This window comes from Syngnathus typhle, unplaced genomic scaffold (genome assembly GCF_033458585.1).
Source record: "Syngnathus typhle isolate RoL2023-S1 ecotype Sweden unplaced genomic scaffold, RoL_Styp_1.0 HiC_scaffold_37, whole genome shotgun sequence".
NCBI classification, from domain to species: domain Eukaryota; kingdom Metazoa; phylum Chordata; class Actinopteri; order Syngnathiformes; family Syngnathidae; genus Syngnathus; species Syngnathus typhle.
Window position 1 is genome coordinate 913123 of NW_026871943.1, and position 23161 is coordinate 936283.

Below are 23161 nucleotides of genomic sequence, written 5' to 3' on the forward strand. Positions count from 1 at the left end.
AGGTGGTCATTTCTTCATGCGCAGTGAATAACTCGGCACTCTAAAGCACCCGATAGCGTTTTTTTCGATGCCAAGAGTGACGGGAGCGGCACAATTCAGAAAAAGTGCTCAGCTCGCCGAGAAAATGCGATTTAAGCAATAAAATTAAAAATGCTTATAAAACATAAACCAAACGTTGGAGGTGGTCATTTCTTAATGCGCAGTAATAAACTCGGCACTCTAAAGCACCCGAGAGCGTTTTTTTCGATGCCAACCTAACCAGAGTGACGGGAGCGGCACAATTCAGAAAAAGTGCTCAGCTCGCCGAGAAAATGCGATTTAAGCAATAAAATTAAAAATGCTTATAAAACATAAACCACACGTTGGAGGTGTCATTTCTTAATGCGCAGTAATAAACTCGGCACTCTAAAGCACCCGAGAGCGTTTTTTTCGATGCCAACCTAACCAGAGTGACGGGAGCGGCACAATTCAGAAAAAGCGCTCAGCTCGCCGAGAAAATGCGATTTAAGCAATAAAATTAAAAATGCTTATAAAACATAAACCAAACGTTGGAGGTGGTCATTTCTTCGTGCGCAGTGAATAACTCGGCACTCTAAAGCACCCGAGAGCGTTTTTTTCGATGCCAACCTAACCAGAGTGACGGGAGCGGCACAATTCAGAAAAAGTGCTCAGCTCGCCGAGAAAATGCGAGAAATTTACAGTAATTAACTGGCAGCTAGTAACCAGTAACTTACTGTAAAAACGTTTTACAGTAGATATACAGTATTCCCTATTTACAGTATTATCGTATTTACTGTAAAGCAAAAACCAGTTAAATACTGTGATTTTGGCTGTATTTACAGTATTAGATGTTTTAACTGTGGACTAAATAACAGTTAAATACTGTGATTTCAGTTGGATTTATAGTATTAGATGTTTTAACTGTATGCTAAATAACAATTAAATACTGTGATTCCAGTTGCGTTTACAGTATTAGTTGTTTAACTGTATACAAAATAACATTTAAATACTGTGATTTCAGTTTTATTTACAGTTAGATGTTTTAACTGTATACTAAAAAATTAAAAACTGATTTTATTTGCATTTACAGTATAGTTGCTTAACTGCAGAATAAATATCAATGAAATACAGCGCTTTCAGTTGCCTTTAAATAACTGGTTTATTTACTGTACAAACAAATGAACGGTATTGTATATGGCAATGCAGTAACAGTATAGTACCAGGTAATCATCGTAAATTGAGTTTCTCACTGTACAATTTAAATGCTGAATCAGTGATTTAATATTAATCATTAATAGAATGACCCATATTCTAAAATATTTCAATTAACTACAGACAACAAGACATTTGTTAACAGGGTTATTTATTTTTTTTGTGAACAGGAACATAAAGCACATTACCAAACCTTTTAGACAAAACTTCCTTGGGCTTGGACAAAACAGGAGCCCTGAAATTAAAGAAGAAAATACATTAAGAATTATGATGGTGATGTCGTTGTCATGTCAAGATACTTGTTCCTGATAGGAAGTGTGTCACATGGCTGCAGGAACACTCATGCAATTAGCAAGGTTGGAGTTATATTATTAGTAGGGATGTAACGATTACTCATGAGATGATTAAAAATCGATTTGAATATGTCGCAAGTTAGATCGGAGAGAAAATAAATCTCTGCATTGAAACAGCTGATATGCAAATTAGTTGTGACCGTTATCTGAACCTCACCTGTATCTAGTCAGTTAGCCTCCATGAAGTGAAGCCTTCATGAACTCCATGATGAAGGAGATCACATGGGGGTTCATGTATCAAGTCTTTCTCCTCACCACTCTCCCAGTCTTCCGGCTCATCTGCTCCTTGGCACTGCACTTGGTGGAGTCAGGATTAATCCTGACCAAAAACATATGAAATGAGTAAGAGGTTGAGACAATTGCAATTATCAGAGAGATATAGAAAATGCCAGTGGGAATAAAGTTAGGTATATAATTTTATCGGTTAATACCTCTGAATAAATTCCAAAGTTGTGCAGGTTTCCACCTGATACTCTAGGTTGAAAACATAGTAACAGGCGAAAAGAGTGGCCAAGACAGTGGTGAAGTCAGCCATGTGAGCAGCAGGTGGGATTATGACCCTCCCCTCGATCGACAGCATCCATTTTTTTGCAGTCAGGATTGTCTCTCCTTAAAGTCAGACATAACAAAAATCATATTTCACAGCAGTCCATTTTATAAATGATCTGGTTCACATGAATGACTGTAAAAACAGGGCAGGGAGCAAACATATCTTACAAGCTGTACATAAAACAGATAAAAGGAGCATATATAGTAACTGATGGCAAGCAAACTGATTACTACTTGTGTATTACTATTTTATTTTATTACTTATAGTGATAGTAGTCCTACTTACCGAGTTTCTGGACGTCGCGACGTGTGCTTGGTGGTGCTGCCTCCCGAAGGAAAACGCATACGGAGGCGGAGAAGGTGTAGAAAAAAAGAAAGGCGGGAAAATACTCTTCTCTTGCGCAGCATAAAAATATAAAATAACGACACAGTAACGACCATCGTACTGTCGCAGCAAGTACAACATGTATATATATATACATATATCATTTTGTGGCTTCAGTAAGTTTAAAAAAAAGACAATCTGGTCAGTTAAAGTTACTGCTATCACAAGCTAGCTAACAGTTAACGTTACCAGTAGCTAGCTCTGTCTGCCCTCTCTCTCGCGATCGAAAAACAGCGCTCTCTCGGTGCCGTTTTCGCAGCCAAAGTGAAACAAATGAACGCAGACGACGCAAACACATAGAAACACAACAAAAAAACACACAATACAAGACAAGGTCTTATAAGAAAAGTTGTTGTCGGAGCCAGAGATGCAAGCGCTGTGATCGCGATTTGTCCCCTTTACTTTGACGTGATTGGCCATTCAAAGCAGGACCATTGAACACACTCGATCCTCATTGGATAAATTCATGTCAGCCCATGTCACCCCATACCCGCCAGTGAAAAAGAAAACGGAAAAAAACTAATGCTAGGAATAAAAAAAATGCCATGGTAAGTCATTATGACATAATGATTATTAAAGTCATAATTTTTATATGATATTTATATGATAATTATTGATTTCATTATGATATATATATATATATATATCATATAATATATATATAATATATCAAAGTCAAAACCTTAAAGTCAAAGTCAGCTTTATTGTCAATCTCTCCACATGTCACAACACACAAAGAGAGCGAAATGACGTTTTCTCTATCCCACGGTGACGAGACACATAACACGATAGACATACAAGTCCGCGACACAATATAAAAACAAGGCAAAAATTCAAACAATCAATAGTAAGAGTGATGAATAAATAATAAATAAACAGATAATATATATATATATATATATATATATATATATATATAAATAAAAATCTGTTAATATAAATTCTCAATGTTCATTCATCAACGACATTGACAATAAAAATACAGTAGCTTACGTTTCTATTTACAGTATAATACTGGCTATTGTGATTTTTCTTACAGTAATGCTTCAACTACTGTGTTTTCCACTGTAATACTTATACTACTGTGATTTTGTCGTGTTTACACTGTCTAACTGTAACAATTACAGCGACTTACTGTAAAGATCATACACAGTAAGGTTACTGTGTTTAATACAGTGATTAACTGTAGATATCACAGCCATTTTTAACAGTGTGCGATTTAAGCAATAAAATTAAAAATGCTTATAAAACATAAACCAAACGTTGGAGGTGGTCATTTCTTAATGCTCGGCACTCTAAAGCACCCGAGAGCGTTTTTTTCGATGCCAACCTAACCAGAGTGACGGGAGCGGCACAATTCAGAAAAAGTGCTCAGCTCGCCGAGAAAATGCGATTTAAGCAATAAAATTAAAAATGCTTATTAAACATAAACCAAACGGTGGAGGTGGTCATTTCTTCATGCGCAGTGAATAACTCGGCACTCTAAAGCACCCGAGAGCGTTTTTTTCGATGCCAACCTAACCAGAGTGACGGGAGCGGCACAATTCAGAAAAAGCGCTCAGCTCGCCGAGAAAATGCGATTTAAGCAATAAAATTAAAAATGCTTATTAAACATAAACCAAACGTTGGAGGTGGTCATTTCTTCATGCGCAGTGAATAACTCGGCACTCTAAAGCACCCGAGAGCGTTTTTTTCGATGCCAACCTAACCAGAGTGACGGGAGCGGCACAATTCAGAAAAAGCGCTCAGCTCGCCGAGAAAATGCGATTTAAGCAATAAAATAAAAAATGCTTATAAAACATAAACCAAACGTTGGAGGTGGTCATTTCTTCATGCGCAGTGATAAACTCGGCACTCTAAAGCACCCGAGAGCGTTTTTTTCGATGCCAACCTAACCAGAGTGACGGGAGCGGCACAATTCAGAAAAAGTGCTCAGCTCGCCGAGAAAATGCGATTTAAGCAATAAAATTAAAAATGCTTATAAAACATAAACCAAACGTTGGAGGTGGTCATTTCTTCATGCGCAGTGAATAACTCGGCACTCTAAAGCACCCGAGAGCGTTTTTTTCGATGCCAACCTAACCAGAGTTACGGGAGCGGCACAATTCAGAAAAAGCGCTCAGCTCGCCGAGAAAATGCGATTTAAGCAATAAAATTAAAAATGCTTATAAAACATAAACCAAACGTTGGAAGTGGTCATTTCTTCATGCGCAGTGATAAACTCGGCACTCTAAAGCACCCGAGAGCGTTTTTTTCGATGCCAACCTAACCAGAGTGACGGGAGCGGCACAATTCAGAAAAAGCGCTCAGCTCGCCGAGAAAATGCGATTTAAGCAATAAAATTAAAAATGCTTATTAAACATAAACCAAACGTTGGAGGTGGTCATTTCTTCATGCGCAGTGAATAACTCGGCACTCTAAAGCACCCGAGAGCGTTTTTTTCGATGCCAACCTAACCAGAGTGACGGGACAGGCACAATTCAGAAAAAGCGCTCAGCTCGCCGAGAAAATGCGATTTAAGCAATAAAATTAAAAATGCTTATAAAACATAAACCAAACGTTGGAGGTGGTCATTTCTTCATGCGCAGTGATAAACTCGGCACTCTAAAGCACCCGAGAGCGTTTTTTTCGATGCCAACCTAACCAGAGTGACGGGAGCGGCACAATTCAGAAAAAGTGCTCAGCTCGCCGAGAAAATGCGATTTAAGCAATAAAATTAAAAATGCTTATAAAACATAAACCAAACGTTGGAGGTGGTCATTTCTTCATGCGCAGTGATAAACTCGGCACTCTAAAGCACCCGAGAGCGTTTTTTTCGATGCCAACCTAACCAGAGTGACGGGAGCGGCACAATTCAGAAAAAGCGCTCAGCTCGCCGAGAAAATGCGATTTAAGCAATAAAATTAAAAATGCTTATAAAACATAAACCAAACGTTGGAGGTGGTCATTTCTTCATGCGCAGTGAATAACTCGGCACTCTAAAGCACCCGAGAGCGTTTTTTTCGATGCCAACCTAACCAGAGTTACGGGAGCGGCACAATTCAGAAAAAGCGCTCAGCTCGCCGAAAAAATGCGATTTAAGCAATAAAATTAAAAATGCTTATAAAACATAAACCAAACGTTGGAAGTGGTCATTTCTTCATGCGCAGTGATAAACTCGGCACTCTAAAGCACCCGAGAGCGTTTTTTTCGATGCCAACCTAACCAGAGTGACGGGAGCGGCACAATTCAGAAAAAGCGCTCAGCTCGCCGAGAAAATGCGATTTAAGCAATAAAATTAAAAATGCTTATTAAACATAAACCAAACGTTGGAGGTGGTCATTTCTTCATGCGCAGTGAATAACTCGGCACTCTAAAGCACCCGAGAGCGTTTTTTTCGATGCCAACCTAACCAGAGTGACGGGACAGGCACAATTCAGAAAAAGCGCTCAGCTCGCCGAGAAAATGCGATTTAAGCAATAAAATTAAAAATGCTTATAAAACATAAACCAAACGTTGGAGGTGGTCATTTCTTCATGCGCAGTGATAAACTCGGCACTCTAAAGCACCCGAGAGCGTTTTTTTCGATGCCAACCTAACCAGAGTGACGGGAGCGGCACAATTCAGAAAAAGTGCTCAGCTCGCCGAGAAAATGCGATTTAAGCAATAAAATTAAAAATGCTTATAAAACATAAACCAAACGTTGGAGGTGGTCATTTCTTCATGCGCAGTGATAAACTCGGCACTCTAAAGCACCCGAGAGCGTTTTTTTCGATGCCAACCTAACCAGAGTGACGGGAGCGGCACAATTCAGAAAAAGCGCTCAGCTCGCCGAGAAAATGCGATTTAAGCAATAAAATTAAAAATGCTTATAAAACATAAACCAAACGTTGGAGGTGGTCATTTCTTCATGCGCAGTGATAAACTCGGCACTCTAAAGCACCCGAGAGCGTTTTTTTCGATGCCAACCTAACCAGAGTGACGGGAGCGGCACAATTCAGAAAAAGTGCTCAGCTCGCCGAGAAAATGCGATTCAAGCAATAAAATTAAAAATGCTTATTAAACATAAACCAAACGTTGGAGGTGGTCATTTCTTCATGCGCAGTGAATAACTCGGCACTCTAAAGCACCCGAGAGCGTTTTTTTCGATGCCAACCTAACCAGAGTGACGGGAGCGGCACAATTCAGAAAAAGTGCTCAGCTCGCCGAGAAAATGCGATTTAAGCAATAAAATTAAAAATGCTTATAAAACATAAACCAAACGTTGGAGGTGGTCATTTCTTAATGCGCAGTAATAAACTCGGTGTCATGATTCGTCCTCGGCCACACCCCTTTCGTTATCGTAATGTCTGTCACCTGGTTCCTCTTGTTACCCTGTGTATTTAAGCCCTACCCGTGTATTTCTCCCGGGCGGTGTCTACTGTTGTGATCCGTCCCTGTCCGCGCCCAGTGTTCCTGTCGTTTGGTTTTCCACGGTCTGTCTGGAGGCTCACGGTCAGAATTTTATCCTTGTCCAAGTTTCCAAGTGTCCAAGTATCCAAGTGTCCAAGAAGACTTCTGTCTGTTTGCTGGCCGTGAGTCTCTATCCCGTTTGTGTCTTCGTTTCCCCACCTGACTCCCTTCCAACTCCCTTTCCCTTCAATAAATCCTGGTTCAAGCTGCATTTGGTCGCCCTGGCTCAACTCACTCCTGACAGAAGACACCGGCCAGCACAGCGACCAGCGCTTGGACCCCCCTCCACCACCAGTTTCCGTTGCCACAGCCCAAGCCACAGCCGAGCCGAGCCACAGCCGAGCCGAGCCAAAGCCAAGCAACCACGCCAAGCCAAGCCCAAGAAACAAACGCCAAGCCAAGCCCAAGAAACAAACGCCAAGCCAAGCCCAAGAAACCAAAGCCACAGCTCAAGAAACCAAAGCCACAGCTCAAGCCACAGCTCAAGCCACAGCTCAAGCCACAGCTCAAGCCACAGCTCAAGCCACAGCTCAAGCCACAGCTCAAGCCACAGCTCAAGCCACAGCTCAAGCCACAGCTCAAGCCACAGCTCAAGCCACAGCTCAAGCCACAGCTCAAGCCACAGCTCAAGCCACAGCTCAAGCCACAGCTCAAGCCACAGCTCAAGCCACAGCTCAAGCCACAGCTCAAGCCACAGCTCAAGCCACAGCTCAAGCCACAGCTCAAGCCACAGCTCAAGCCACAGCTCAAGCCACAGCTCAAGCCACAGCTCAAGCCACAGCTCAAGCCACAGCTCAAGCCACAGCTCAAGCCACAGCTCAAGCCACAGCTCAAGCCACAGCTCAAGCCACAGCTCAAGCCACAGCTCAAGCCACAGCTCAAGCCACAGCTCAAGCCACAGCTCAAGCCACAGCTCAAGCCACAGCTCAAGCCACAGCTCAAGCCACAGCTCAAGCCACAGCTCAAGCCACAGCTCAAGCCACAGCTCAAGCCACAGCTCAAGCCACAGCTCAAGCCACAGCTCAAGCCACAGCTCAAGCCACAGCTCAAGCCACAGCTCAAGCCACAGCTCAAGCCACAGCTCAAGCCACAGCTCAAGCCACAGCTCAAGCCACAGCTCAAGCCACAGCTCAAGCCACAGCTCAAGCCACAGCTCAAGCCACAGCTCAAGCCACAGCTCAAGCCACAGCTCAAGCCACAGCTCAAGCCACAGCTCAAGCCACAGCTCAAGCCACAGCTCAAGCCACAGCTCAAGCCACAGCTCAAGCCACAGCTCAAGCCACAGCTCAAGCCACAGCTCAAGCCACAGCTCAAGCCACAGCTCAAGCCACAGCTCAAGCCACAGCTCAAGCCACAGCTCAAGCCACAGCCCAAGCGAAGCCAAAGCCGAGCGAAGCCAAAGCCGAGCGAAGCCAAAGCCGAGCGAAGCCAAAGCCGAGCGAAGCCAAAGCCGAGCGAAGCCAAAGCCGAACCAACGCCAAGCCCAGCCAAGACCCGTCGGCGCGGATGCTACGGCCGCCACAAGTCCAGGCGGCGTGGATCCAGCGGCCGACTCCCGACCCTGTCCGGTCGGCGCGGATGCTACGGCCGCCACAAATCCAGGCGGCGTGGATCCAGCGGCCGACCACCGACCCTGTCCCGTCGGCGCGGATGCTACGGCCGCCACAAATCCAGGCGGCGTGGATCCAGCGGCCGACCCCCGACCCTGTCCGGTCGGCGCGGATGCTACGGCCGCCACAAATCCAGGCGGCGTGGATCCAGCGGCCGACCCCCGTCCCTGTCCCGTCGGCGCAGATGCTGCGGCCGCCACAAATCCAGGCGGCGCGGATCCAGCGGCCGACCCCCGACCCTGTCCCGACGGCGCGGATGCTGCGGCCGCCACAAAACCAGGCGGCGCGGATCCAGCGGCCGTCATCCCGTCGGTCTTCGGAGGCGTGGGCAGTGTGGCTGACTCCCCGTTCCCTCCCGCCCCTTCTTGGACAGTTTTGGGGATTTTGGGACGTCGGGAGCCGTCCCTTGTGGGGGGGGTTCTGTCATGATTCGTCCTCGGCCACACCCCTTTCGTTATCGTAATGTCTGTCACCTGGTTCCTCTTGTTACCCTGTGTATTTAAGCCCTGCCCGTGTATTTCTCCCGGCCGGTGTCTACTGTTGTGATCCGTCCCTGTCCGCGCCCAGTGTTCCTGTCGTTTGGTTTTCCACGGTCTGTCTGGAGGCTCACGGTCAGAATTTTATCCTTGTCCAAGTTTCCAAGTGTCCAAGTATCCAAGTGTCCAAGAAGACTTCTGTCTGTTTGCTGGCCGTGAGTCTCTATCCCGTTTGTGTCTTCGTTTCCCCACCTGACTCCCTTCCCACTCCCTGTCCCTTCAATAAATCCTAGTCCAAGCTGCATTTGGTCGCCCTGGCTCACCTCACTCCTGACACTCGGCACTCTAAAGCACCCGAGAGCGTTTTTTTCGATGCCAACGGGAGCGGCACAATTCAGAAAAAGTGCTCAGCTCGCCGAGAAAATGCGATTTAAGCAATAAAATTAAAAATGCTTATAAAACATAAACCAAACGTTGGAGGTGGTCATTTCTTAATGCGCAGTAATAAACTCGGCACTCTAAAGCACCCGAGAGCGTTTTTTTCGATGCCAACCTAACCAGAGTGACGGGAGCGGCACAATTCAGAAAAAGTGCTCAGCTCGCCGAGAAAATGCGATTTAAGCAATAAAATTAAAAATGCTTATAAAACATAAACCAAACGTTGGAGGTGGTCATTTCTTCATGCGCAGTGATAAACTCGGCACTCTAAAGCACCCGAGAGCGTTTTTTTCGATGCCAACCTAACCAGAGTGACGGGAGCGGCACAATTCAGAAAAAGTGCTCAGCTCGCCGAGAAAATGCGATTTAAGCAATAAAATTAAAAATGCTTATAAAACATAAACCAAACGTTGGAGGTGGTCATTTCTTCATGCGCAGTGAATAACTCGGCACTCTAAAGCACCCGAGAGCGTTTTTTTCGATGCCAACCTAACCAGAGTGACGGGAGCGGCACAATTCAGAAAAAGTGCTCAGCTCGCCGAGAAAATGCGATTTAAGCAATAAAATTAAAAATGCTTATAAAACATAAACCAAACGTTGGAGGTGGTCATTTCTTAATGCGCAGTAATAAACTCGGCACTCTAAAGCACCCGAGAGCGTTTTTTTCGATGCCAACCTAACCAGAGTGACGGGAGCGGCACAATTCAGAAAAAGTGCTCAGCTCGCCGAGAAAATGCGATTTAAGCAATAAAATTAAAAATGCTTATAAAACATAAACCAAACGTTGGAGGTGGTCATTTCTTAATGCGCAGTAATAAACTCGGCACTCTAGAGCACCCGAGAGCGTTTTTTTCGATGCCAACCTAACCAGAGTGACGGGAGCGGCACAATTCAGAAAAAGTGCTCAGCTCGCCGAGAAAATGCGATTTAAGCAATAAAATTAAAAATGCTTATAAAACATAAACCAAACGTTGGAAGTGGTCATTTCTTCATGCGCAGTGATAAACTCGGCACTCTAAAGCACCCGAGAGCGTTTTTTTCGATGCCAACCTATAACCAGAGTTACGGGAGCGGCACAATTCAGAAAAAGCGCTCAGCTCGCCGAGAAAATGCGATTTAAGCAATAAAATTAAAAATGCTTATAAAACATAAACCAAACGTTGGAGGTGGTCATTTCTTAATGCGCAGTAATAAACTCGGCACTCTAAAGCACCCGTGAGCGTTTTTTTCGATGCCAACCTAACCAGAGTGACGGGAGCGGCACAATTCAGAAAAAGTGCTCAGCTCGCCGAGAAAATGCGATTTAAGCAATAAAATTAAAAATGCTTATAAAACATAAACCAAACGTTGGAGGTGGTCATTTCTTCATGCGCAGTGATAAAGTCGGCACTCTAAAGCACCCGAGAGCGTTTTTTTCGATGCCAACCTAACCAGTGACGGGAGCGGCACAATTCAGAAAAAGTGCTCAGCTCGCCGAGAAAATGCGATTTAAGCAATAAAATTAAAAATGCTTATTAAACATAAACCAAACGTTGGAGGTGGTCATTTTTTCATGCGCAGTGATAAACTCGGCACTCTAAAGCACCCGAGAGCGTTTTTTTCGATGCCAACCTAACCAGAGTGACGGGAGCGGCACAATTCAGAAAAAGTGCTCAGCTCGCCGAGAAAATGCGATTTAAGCAATAAAATTAAAAATGCTTATAAAACATAAACCAAACGTTGGAGGTGGTCATTTCTTAATGCGCAGTAATAAACTCGGCACTCTAAAGCACCCGAGAGCGTTTTTTTCGATGCCAACCTAACCAGAGTGACGGGAGCGGCACAATTCAGAAAAAGTGCTCAGCTCGCCGAGAAAATGCGATTTAAGCAATAAAATTAAAAATGCTTATTAAACATAAACCAAACGTTGGAGGTGGTCATTTCTTCATGCGCAGTGAATAACTCGGCACTCTAAAGCACCCGAGAGCGTTTTTTTCGATGCCAACCTAACCAGAGTGACGGGAGCGGCACAATTCAGAAAAAGCGCTCAGCTCGCCGAGAAAATGCGATTTAAGCAATAAAATTAAAAATGCTTATAAAACATAAACCAAACGTTGGAGGTGGTCATTTCTTAATGCGCAGTAATAAACTCGGCACTCTAAAGCACCCGAGAGCGTTTTTTTCGATGCCAACCTAACCAGAGTGACGGGAGCGGCACAATTCAGAAAAAGTGCTCAGCTCGCCGAGAAAATGCGATTTAAGCAATAAAATTAAAAATGCTTATTAAACATAAACCAAACGTTGGAGGTGGTCATTTCTTCATGCGCAGTGAATAACTCGGCACTCTAAAGCACCCGAGAGCGTTTTTTTTCGATGCCAACCTAACCAGAGTGACGGGAGCGGCACAATTCAGAAAAAGCGCTCAGATCGCCGAGAAAATGCGATTTAAGCAATAAAATTAAAAATGCTTATAAAACATAAACCAAACGTTGGAGGTGGTCATTTCTTAATGCGCAGTAATAAACTCGGCACTCTAAAGCACCCGAGAGCGTTTTTTTCGATGCCAACCTAACCAGAGTGACGGGAGCGGCACAATTCAGAAAAAGTGCTCAGCTCGCCGAGAAAATGCGATTTAAGCAATAAAATTAAAAATGCTTATAAAACATAAACCAAACGTTGGAGGTGGTCATTTCTTAATGCGCAGTAATAAACTCGGCACTCTAAAGCACCCGAGAGCGTTTTTTTCGATGCCAACCTAACCAGAGTGACGGGAGCGGCACAATTCAGAAAAAGTGCTCAGCTCGCCGAGAAAATGCGATTTAAGCAATAAAATTAAAAATGCTTATTAAACATAAACCAAACGTTGGAGGTGGTCATTTCTTCATGCCCAGTGAATAACTCGGCACTCTAAAGCACCCGATAGCGTTTTTTTCGATGCCAACCTAACCAGAGTGACGGGAGCGGCACAATTCAGAAAAAGTGCTCAGCTCGCCGAGAAAATGCGATTTAAGCAATAAAATTAAAAATGCTTATAAAACATAAACCAAACGTTGGAGGTGGTCATTTCTTAATGCGCAGTAATAAACTCGGCACTCTAAAGCACCCGAGAGCGTTTTTTTCGATGCCAACCTAACCAGAGTGACGGGAGCGGCACAATTCAGAAAAAGTGCTCAGCTCGCCGAGAAAATGCGATTTAAGCAATAAAATTAAAAATGCTTATAAAACATAAACCAAACGTTGGAGGTGGTCATTTCTTAATGCGCAGTAATAAACTCGGCACTCTAAAGCACCCGAGAGCGTTTTTTTCGATGACAACCTAACCAGAGTTACGGGAGCGGCACAATTCAGAAAAAGCGCTCAGCTCGCCGAGAAAATGCGATTTAAGCAATAAAATTAAAAATGCTTATAAAACATAAACCAAACGTTGGAGGTGGTCATTTCTTCATGCGCAGTGAATAACTCGGCACTCTAAAGCACCCGAGAGCGTTTTTTTCGATGCCAACCTAACCAGAGTGACGGGAGCGGCACAATTCAGAAAAAGTGCTCAGCTCGCCGAGAAAATGCGATTTAAGCAATAAAATTAAAAATGCTTATAAAACATAAACCAAACGTTGGAGGTGGTCATTTCTTCATGCGCAGTAATAAACTCGGCACTCTAAAGCTCCCGAGAGCGTTTTTTTCGATGCCAACCTAACCAGAGTGACGGGAGCGGCACAATTCAGAAAAAGTGCTCAGCTCGCCGAGAAAATGCGATTTAAGCAATAAAATTAAAAATGCTTATTAAACATAAACCAAACGTTGGAGGTGGTCATTTCTTCATGCGCAGTGATAAACTCGGCACTCTAAAGCACCCGAGAGCGTTTTTTTCGATGCCAACCTAACCAGAGTGACGGGAGCGGCACAATTAAGAAAAAGTGCTCAGCTCGCCGAGAAAATGCGATTCAAGCAATAAAATTAAAAATGCTTATAAAACATAAACCAAACGTTGGAGGTGGTCATTTCTTAATGCGCAGTAATAAACTCGGCACTCTAAAGCACCCGAGAGCGTTTTTTTCGATGCCAACCTAACCAGAGTGACGGGAGCGGCACAATTCAGAAAAAGTGCTCAGCTCGCCGAGAAAATGCGATTTAAGCAATAAAATTAAAAATGCTTATTAAACATAAACCAAACGTTGGAGGTGGTCATTTCTTCATGCGCAGTGAATAACTCGGCACTCTAAAGCACCCGAGAGCGTTTTTTTCGATGCCAACCTAACCAGAGTGACGGGAGCGGCACAATTCAGAAAAAGCGCTCAGCTCGCCGAGAAAATGCGATTTAAGCAATAAAATTAAAAATGCTTATAAAACATAAACCAAACGTTGGAGGTGGTCATTTCTTAATGCGCAGTAATAAACTCGGCACTCTAAAGCACCCGAGAGCGTTTTTTTCGATGCCACAGAGTGACGGGAGCGGCACAATTCAGAAAAAGTGCTCAGCTCGCCGAGAAAATGCGATTTAAGCAATAAAATTAAAAATGCTTATAAAACATAAACCAAACGTTGGAGGTGGTCATTTCTTAATGCGCAGTAATAAACTCGGCACTCTAAAGCACCCGAGAGCGTTTTTTCCGATGCCAACCTAACCAGAGTGACGGGAGCGGCACAATTCAGAAAAAGTGCTCAGCTCGCCGAGAAAATGCGATTTAAGCAATAAAATTAAAAATGCTTATTAAACATAAACCAAACGTTGGAGGTGGTCATTTCTTCATGCGCAGTGAATAACTCGGCACTCTAAAGCACCCGATAGCGTTTTTTTCGATGCCAACCTAACCAGAGTGACGGGAGCGGCACAATTCAGAAAAAGTGCTCAGCTCGCCGAGAAAATGCGATTTAAGCAATAAAATTAAAAATGCTTATAAAACATAAACCAAACGTTGGAGGTGGTCATTTCTTAATGCGCAGTAATAAACTCGGCACTCTAAAGCACCCGAGAGCGTTTTTTTCGATGCCAACCTAACCAGAGTGACGGGAGCGGCACAATTCAGAAAAAGTGCTCAGCTCGCCGAGAAAATGCGATTTAAGCAATAAAATTAAAAATGCTTATAAAACATAAACCAAACGTTGGAGGTGGTCATTTCTTAATGCGCAGTAATAAACTCGGCACTCTAAAGCACCCGAGAGCGTTTTTTTCGATGCCAACCTAACCAGAGTGACGGGAGCGGCACAATTCAGAAAAAGTGCTCAGCTCGCCGAGAAAATGCGATTTAAGCAATAAAATTAAAAATGCTTATAAAACATAAACCAAACGTTGGAGGTGGTCATTTCTTAATGCGCAGTAATAAACTCGGCACTCTAAAGCACCCGAGAGCGTTTTTTTCGATGCCAACGTAACCAGAGTTACGGGAGCGGCACAATTCAGAAAAAGCGCTCAGCTCGCCGAGAAAATGCGATTTAAGCAATAAAATTAAAAATGCTTATAAAACATAAACCAAACGTTGGAGGTGGTCATTTCTTCATGCGCAGTGAATAACTCGGCACTCTAAAGCACCCGAGAGCGTTTTTTTCGATGCCAACCTAACCAGAGTGACGGGAGCGGCACAATTCAGAAAAAGTGCTCAGCTCGCCGAGAAAATGCGATTTAAGCAATAAAATTAAAAATGCTTATAAAACATAAACCAAACGTTGGAGGTGGTCATTTCTTAATGCGCAGTAATAAACTCGGCACTCTAAAGCACCCGTGAGCGTTTTTTTCGATGCCAAGCAGAGTGACGGGAGCGGCACAATTCAGAAAAAGTGCTCAGCTCGCCGAGAAAATGCGATTTAAGCAATAAAATTAAAAATGCTTATAAAACATAAACCAAACGTTGGAGGTGGTCATTTCTTAATGCGCAGTAATAAACTCGGCACTCTAAAGCACCCGAGAGCGTTTTTTTCGATGCCAACCTAACCAGAGTGACGGGAGCGGCACAACTCAGAAAAAGCGCTCAGCTCGCCGAGAAAATGCGATTTAAGCAATAAAATTAAAAATGCTTATAAAACATAAACCAAACGTTGGAGGTGGTCATTTCTTCGTGCGCAGTGAATAACTCGGCACTCTAAAGCACCCGAGAGCGTTTTTTTCGATGCCAACCTAACCAGAGTGACGGGAGCGGCACAATTCAGAAAAAGTGCTCAGCTCGCCGAGAAAATGCGATTTAAGCAATAAAATTAAAAATGCTTATAAAACATAAACCAAACGTTGGAGGTGGTCATTTCTTCATGCGCAGTGATAAACTCGGCACTCTAAAGCACCCGAGAGCGTTTTTTTCGATGCCAACCTAACCAGAGTGACGGGAGCGGCACAATTCAGAAAAAGTGCTCAGCTCGCCGAGAAAATGCGATTTAAGCAATAAAATTAAAAATGCTTATTAAACATGTGGAGGTGGTCATTTCTTCATGCGCAGTGAATAACTCGGCACTCTAAAGCACCCGAGAGCGTTTTTTTCGATGCCAACCTAACCAGAGTGACGGGAGCGGCACAATTCAGAAAAAGCGCTCAGCTCGCCGAGAAAATGCGATTTAAGCAATAAAATTAAAAATGCTTATTAAACATAAACCAAACGTTGGAGGTGGTCATTTCTTCATGCGCAGTGAATAACTCGGCACTCTAAAGCACCCGAGAGCGTTTTTTTCGATGCCAACCTAACCAGAGTGACGGGAGCGGCACAATTCAGAAAAAGCGCTCAGCTCGCCGAGAAAATGCGATTTAAGCAATAAAATTAAAAATGCTTATAAAACATAAACCAAACGTTGGAGGTGGTCATTTCTTCATGCGCAGTGATAAACTCGGCACTCTAAAGCACCCGAGAGCGTTTTTTTCGATGCCAACCTAACCAGAGTGACGGGAGCGGCACAATTCAGAAAAAGTGCTCAGCTCGCCGAGAAAATGGGATTTAAGCAATAAAATTAAAAATGCTTATAAAACATAAACCAAACGTTGGAGGTGGTCATTTCTTCATGCGCAGTGAATAACTCGGCACTCTAAAGCACCCGAGAGCGTTTTTTTCGATGCCAACCTAACCAGAGTGACGGGAGCGGCACAATTCAGAAAAAGTGCTCAGCTCGCCGAGAAAATGCGATTTAAGCAATAAAATTAAAAATGCTTATAAAACATAAACCAAACGTTGGAGGTGGTCATTTCTTAATGCGCAGTAATAAACTCGGCACTCTAGAGCACCCGAGAGCGTTTTTTTCGATGCCAACCTAACCAGAGTGACGGGAGCGGCACAATTCAGAAAAAGTGCTCAGCTCGCCGAGAAAATGCGATTTAAGCAATAAAATTAAAAATGCTTATAAAACATAAACCAAACGTTGGAGGTGGCCATTTCTTCATGCGCAGTGAATAACTCGGCACTCTAAAGCACCCGAGAGCGTTTTTTTCGATGCCAACCTAACCAGAGTGACGGGAGCGGCACAATTCAGAAAAAGTGCTCAGCTCGCCGAGAAAATGCGATTTAAGCAATAAAATTAAAAATGCTTATAAAACATAAACCAAACGTTGGAGGTGGTCATTTCTTAATGCGCAGTAATAAACTCGGCACTCTAGAGCACCCGAGAGCGTTTTTTTCGATGCCAACCTAACCAGAGTGACGGGAGCGGCACAATTCAGAAAAAGTGCTCAGCTCGCCGAGAAAATGCGATTTAAGCAATAAAATTAAAAATGCTTATAAAACATAAACCAAACGTTGGAAGTGGTCATTTCTTCATGCGCAGTGATAAACTCGGCACTCTAAAGCACCCGAGAGCGTTTTTTTCGATGCCAACCTAACCAGAGTTACGGGAGCGGCACAATTCAGAAAAAGCGCTCAGCTCGCTAAAAATGCTTATAAAACATAAACCAAACGTTGGAGGTGGTCATTTCTTCATGCGCAGTGATAAACTCGGCACTCTAAAGCACCCGAGAGCGTTTTTTTCGATGCCAACCTAACCAGAGTGACGGGAGCGGCACAATTCAGAAAAAGTGCTCAGCTCGCCGAGAAAATGCGATTTAAGCAATAAAATTAAAAATGCTTATAAAACATAAACCAAACGTTGGAGGTGGTCATTTCTTAATGCGCAGTAATAAACTCGGCACTCTAAAGCACCCGAGAGCGTTTTTTTCGATGCCAACCTAACCAGAGTGACGGGAGCGGCACAACTCAGAAAAAGCGCTCAGCTCGCCGAGAAAATGCGATTTAAGCAATAAAATTAAAAATGCTTATAAAACATAAACCAAACGTTGGAGGTGGTCATTTCTTCGTGCGCAGTGAATAACTCGGCACTCTAAAGCACCCGAGAGCGTTTTTTTCGATGCCAACCTAACCAGAGTGACGGGAGCGGCACAATTCAGAAAAAGTGCTCAGCTCGCCGAGAAAATGCGATTTAAGCAATAAAATTAAAAATGCTTATAAAACATAAACCAAACGTTGGAGGTGGTCATTTCTTAATGCGCAGTAATAAACTCGGCACTCTAAAGCACCCGAGAGCGTTTTTTTCGATGCCAACCTAACCAGAGTGACGGGAGCGGCACAATTCAGAAAAAGTGCTCAGCTCGCCGAGAAAATGCGATTTAAGCAATAAAATTAAAAATGCTTATTAAACATAAACCAAACGGTGGAGGTGGTCATTTCTTCATGCGCAGTGAATAACTCGGCACTCTAAAGCACCCGAGAGCGTTTTTTTCGATGCCAACCTAACCAGAGTGACGGGAGCGGCACAATTCAGAAAAAGCGCTCAGCTCGCCGAGAAAATGCGATTTAAGCAATAAAATTAAAAATGCTTATTAAACATAAACCAAACGTTGGAGGTGGTCATTTCTTCATGCGCAGTGAATAACTCGGCACTCTAAAGCACCCGAGAGCGTTTTTTTCGATGCCAACCTAACCAGAGTGACGGGAGCGGCACAATTCAGAAAAAGCGCTCAGCTCGCCGAGAAAATGCGATTTAAGCAATAAAATTAAAAATGCTTATAAAACATAAACCAAACGTTGGAGGTGGTCATTTCTTCATGCGCAGTGATAAACTCGGCACTCTAAAGCACCCGAGAGCGTTTTTTTCGATGCCAACCTAACCAGAGTGACGGGAGCGGCACAATTCAGAAAAAGTGCTCAGCTCGCCGAGAAAATGCGATTTAAGCAATAAAATTAAAAATGCTTATAAAACATAAACCAAACGTTGGAGGTGGTCATTTCTTCATGCGCAGTGAATAACTCGGCACTCTAAAGCACCCGAGAGCGTTTTTTTCGATGCCAACCTAACCAGAGTGACGGGAGCGGCACAATTCAGAAAAAGTGCTCAGCTCGCCGAGAAAATGCGATTTAAGCAATAAAATTAAAAATGCTTATAAAACATAAACCAAACGTTGGAGGTGGTCATTTCTTAATGCGCAGTAATAAACTCGGCACTCTAGAGCACCCGAGAGCGTTTTTTTCGATGCCAACCTAACCAGAGTGACGGGAGCGGCAGAAAAAGTGCTCAGCTCGCCGAGAAAATGCGATTTAAGCAATAAAATTAAAAATGCTTATAAAACATAAACCAAACGTTGGAGGTGGTCATTTCTTAATGCGCAGTAATAAACTCGGCACTCTAAAGCACCCGAGAGCGTTTTTTTCGATGCCAACCTAACCAGAGTGACGGGAGCGGCACAATTCAGAAAAAGTGCTCAGCTCGCCGAGAAAATGCGATTTAAGCAATAAAATTAAAAATGCTTATATAAAACATAAACCAAACGTTGGAAGTGGTCATTTCTTCATGCGCAGTGATAAACTCGGCACTCTAAAGCACCCGAGAGCGTTTTTTTCGATGCCAACCTAACCAGAGTTACGGGAGCGGCACAATTCAGAAAAAGCGCTCAGCTCGCCGAGAAAATGCGATTTAAGCAATAAAATTAAAAATGCTTATAAAACATAAACCAAACGTTGGAGGTGGTCATTTCTTCATGCGCAGTGATAAACTCGGCACTCTAAAGCACCCGAGAGCGTTTTTTTCGATGCCAACCTAACCAGAGTGACGGGAGCGGCACAATTCAGAAAAAGTGCTCAGCTCGCCGAGAAAATGCGATTTAAGCAATAAAATTAAAAATGCTTATAAAACATAAACCAAACGTTGGAGGTGGTCATTTCTTCATGCGCAGTGAATAACTCGGCACTCTAAAGCACCCGAGAGCGTTTTTTTCGATGCCAACCTAACCAGAGTGACGGGAGCGGCACAATTCAGAAAAAGTGCTCAGCTCGCCGAGAAAATGCGATTTAAGCAATAAAATTAAAAATGCTTATAAAACATAAACCAAACGTTGGAGGTGGTCATTTCTTAATGCGCAGTAATAAACTCGGCACTCTAGAGCATGCACCCGAGAGCGTTTTTTTCGATGCCAACCTAACCAGAGTGACGGGAGCGGCACAATTCAGAAAAAGTGCTCAGCTCGCCGAGAAAATGCGATTTAAGCAATAAAATTAAAAATGCTTATAAAACATAAACCAAACGTTGGAAGTGGTCATTTCTTCATGCGCAGTGATAAACTCGGCACTCTAAAGCACCCGAGAGCGTTTTTTTCGATGCCAACCTAACCAGAGTTACGGGAGCGGCACAATTCAGAAAAAGCGCTCAGCTCGCCGAGAAAATGCGATTTAAGCAATAAAATTAAAAATGCTTATAAAACATAAACCAAACGTTGGAAGTGGTCATTTCTTCATGCGCAGTGATAAACTCGGCACTCTAAAGCACCCGAGAGCGTTTTTTTCGATGCCAACGAGTTACGGGAGCGGCACAATTCAGAAAAAGCGCTCAGCTCGCCGAGAAAATGCGATTTAAGCAATAAAATTAAAAATGCTTATAAAACATAAACCAAACGTTGGAGGTGGTCATTTCTTCATGCGCAGTGATAAACTCGGCACTCTAAAGCACCCGAGAGCGTTTTTTTCGATGCCAACCTAACCAGAGTGACGGGAGCGGCACAATTCAGAAAAAGCGCTCAGCTCGCCGAGAAAATGCGATTTAAGCAATAAAATTAAAAATGCTTATAAAACATAAACCAAACGTTGGAGGTGGTCATTTCTTCATGCGCAGTGATAAACTCGGCACTCTAAAGCACCCGAGAGCGTTTTTTTCGATGCCAACCTAACCAGAGTGACGGGAGCGGCACAATTCAGAAAAAGTGCTCAGCTCGCCGAGAAAATGCGATTTAAGCAATAAAATTAAAAATGCTTATAAAACATAAACCAAACGTTGGAGGTGGTCATTTCTCCATGCGCAGTGAATAACTCGGCACTCTAAAGCACCCGAGAGCGTTTTTTTCGATGCCAACCTAACCAGAGTGACGGGAGCGGCACAATTCAGAAAAAGTGCTCAGCTCGCCGAGAAAATGCGATTTAAGCAATAAAATTAAAAATGCTTATAAAACATAAACCAAACGTTGGAGGTGGTCATTTCTTAATGCGCAGTAATAAACTCGGCACTCTAAAGCACCCGTGAGCGTTTTTTTCGATGCCAACCTAACCAGAGTGACGGGAGCGGCACAATTCAGAAAAAGTGCTCAGCTCGCCGAGAAAATGCGATTTAAGCAATAAAATTAAAAATGCTTATAAAACATAAACCAAACGTTGGAGGTGGTCATTTCTTAATGCGCAGTAATAAACTCGGCACTCTAAAGCACCCGAGAGCGTTTTTTTCGATGCCAACCTAACCAGAGTGACGGGAGCGGCACAATTCAGAAAAAGTGCTCAGCTCGCCGAGAAAATGCGATTTAAGCAATAAAATTAAAAATGCTTATAAAACATAAACCAAACGTTGGAGGTGGTCATTTCTTAATGCGCAGTAATAAACTCGGCACTCTAAAGCACCCGAGAGCGTTTTTTTCGATGCCAACCTAACCAGAGTTACGGGAGCGGCACAATTCAGAAAAAGCGCTCAGCTCGCCGAGAAAATGCGATTTAAGCAATAAAATTAAAAATGCTTATAAAACATGAACCAAACGTTGGAGGTGGTCATTTCTTCATGCGCAGTGATAAAGTCGGCACTCTAAAGCACCCGAGAGCGTTTTTTTCGATGCCAACCTAACCAGAGTGACGGGAGCGGCACAATTCAGAAAAAGTGCTCAGCTCGCCGAGAAAATGCGATTTAAGCAATAAAATTAAAAATGCTTATTAAACATAAACCAAACGTTGGAGGTGGTCATTTCTTCATGCGCAGTGATAAACTCGGCACTCTAAAGCACCCGAGAGCGTTTTTTTCGATGCCAACCTAACCAGAGTGACGGGAGCGGCACAATTCAGAAAAAGTGCTCAGCTCGCCGAGAAAATGCGATTTAAGCAATAAAATTAAAAATGCTTATAAAACATAAACCAAACGTTGGAGGTGGTCATTTCTTAATGCGCAGTAATAAACTCGGCACTCTAAAGCACCCGAGAGCGTTTTTTTCGATGCCAACCTAACCAGAGTGACGGGAGCGGCACAATTCAGAAAAAGTGCTCAGCTCGCCGAGAAAATGCGATTTAAGCAATAAAATTAAAAATGCTTATTAAACATAAACCAAACGTTGGAGGTGGTCATTTCTTCATGCGCAGTGAATAACTCGGCACTCTAAAGCACCCGAGAGCGTTTTTTTCGATGCCAACCTAACCAGAGTGACGGGAGCGGCACAATTCAGAAAAAGCGCTCAGCTCGCCGAGAAAATGCGATTTAAGCAATAAAATTAAAAATGCTTATAAAACATAAACCAAACGTTGGAGGTGGTCATTTCTTAATGCGCAGTAATAAACTCGGCACTCTAAAGCACCCGAGAGCCTTTTTTTCGATGCCAACCTAACCAGAGTGACGGGAGCGGCACAATTCAGAAAAAGTGCTCAGCTCGCCGAGAAAATGCGATTTAAGCAATAAAATTAAAAATGCTTATTAAACATAAACCAAACGTTGGAGGTGGTCATTTCTTCATGCGCAGTGAATAACTCGGCACTCTAAAGCACCCGAGAGCGTTTTTTTCGATGCCAACCTAACCAGAGTGACGGGAGCGGCACAATTCAGAAAAAGCGCTCAGCTCGCCGAGAAAATGCGATTTAAGCAATAAAATTAAAAATGCTTATAAAACATAAACCAAACGTTGGAGGTGGTCATTTCTTAATGCGCAGTAATAAACTCGGCACTCTAAAGCACCCGAGAGCGTTTTTTTCGATGCCAACCTAACCAGAGTGACGGGAGCGGCACAATTCAGAAAAAGTGCTCAGCTCGCCGAGAAAATGCGATTTAAGCAATAAAATTAAAAATGCTTATAAAACATAAACCAAACGTTGGAGGTGGTCATTTCTTAATGCGCAGTAATAAACTCGGCACTCTAAAGCACCCGAGAGCGTTTTTTTCGATGCCAACCTAACCAGAGTGACGGGAGCGGCACAATTCAGAAAAAGTGCTCAGCTCGCCGAGAAAATGCGATTTAAGCAATAAAATTAAAAATGCTTATTAAACATAAACCAAACGTTGGAGGTGGTCATTTCTTCATGCGCAGTGAATAACTCGGCACTCTAAAGCACCCGATAGCGTTTTTTTCGATGCCAACCTAACCAGAGTGACGGGAGCGGCACAATTCAGAAAAAGTGCTCAGCTCGCCGAGAAAATGCGATTTAAGCAATAAAATTAAAAATGCTTATAAAACATAAACCAAACGTTGGAGGTGGTCATTTCTTAATGCGCAGTAATAAACTCGGCACTCTAAAGCACCCGAGAGCGTTTTTTTCGATGCCA

The 23161-nt window shown here is 43.3% G+C and overlaps 1 long non-coding RNA gene across 1 annotated transcript; it reads right to left on the reverse strand.

Moving 5' to 3' along the window:
- Positions 1-1367: 1367 nt before the first annotated feature.
- On the reverse strand, positions 1368-2225 carry LOC133147253 (uncharacterized). The gene is made up of 3 exons (XR_009711596.1): positions 1997-2225; positions 1723-1884; positions 1368-1447 (listed from the first exon to the last, which is right to left on the reverse strand). It is a non-coding gene; the product is annotated as an uncharacterized LOC133147253 (long non-coding RNA).
- Between the last annotated feature and the right edge of the window lie 20936 nt (positions 2226-23161).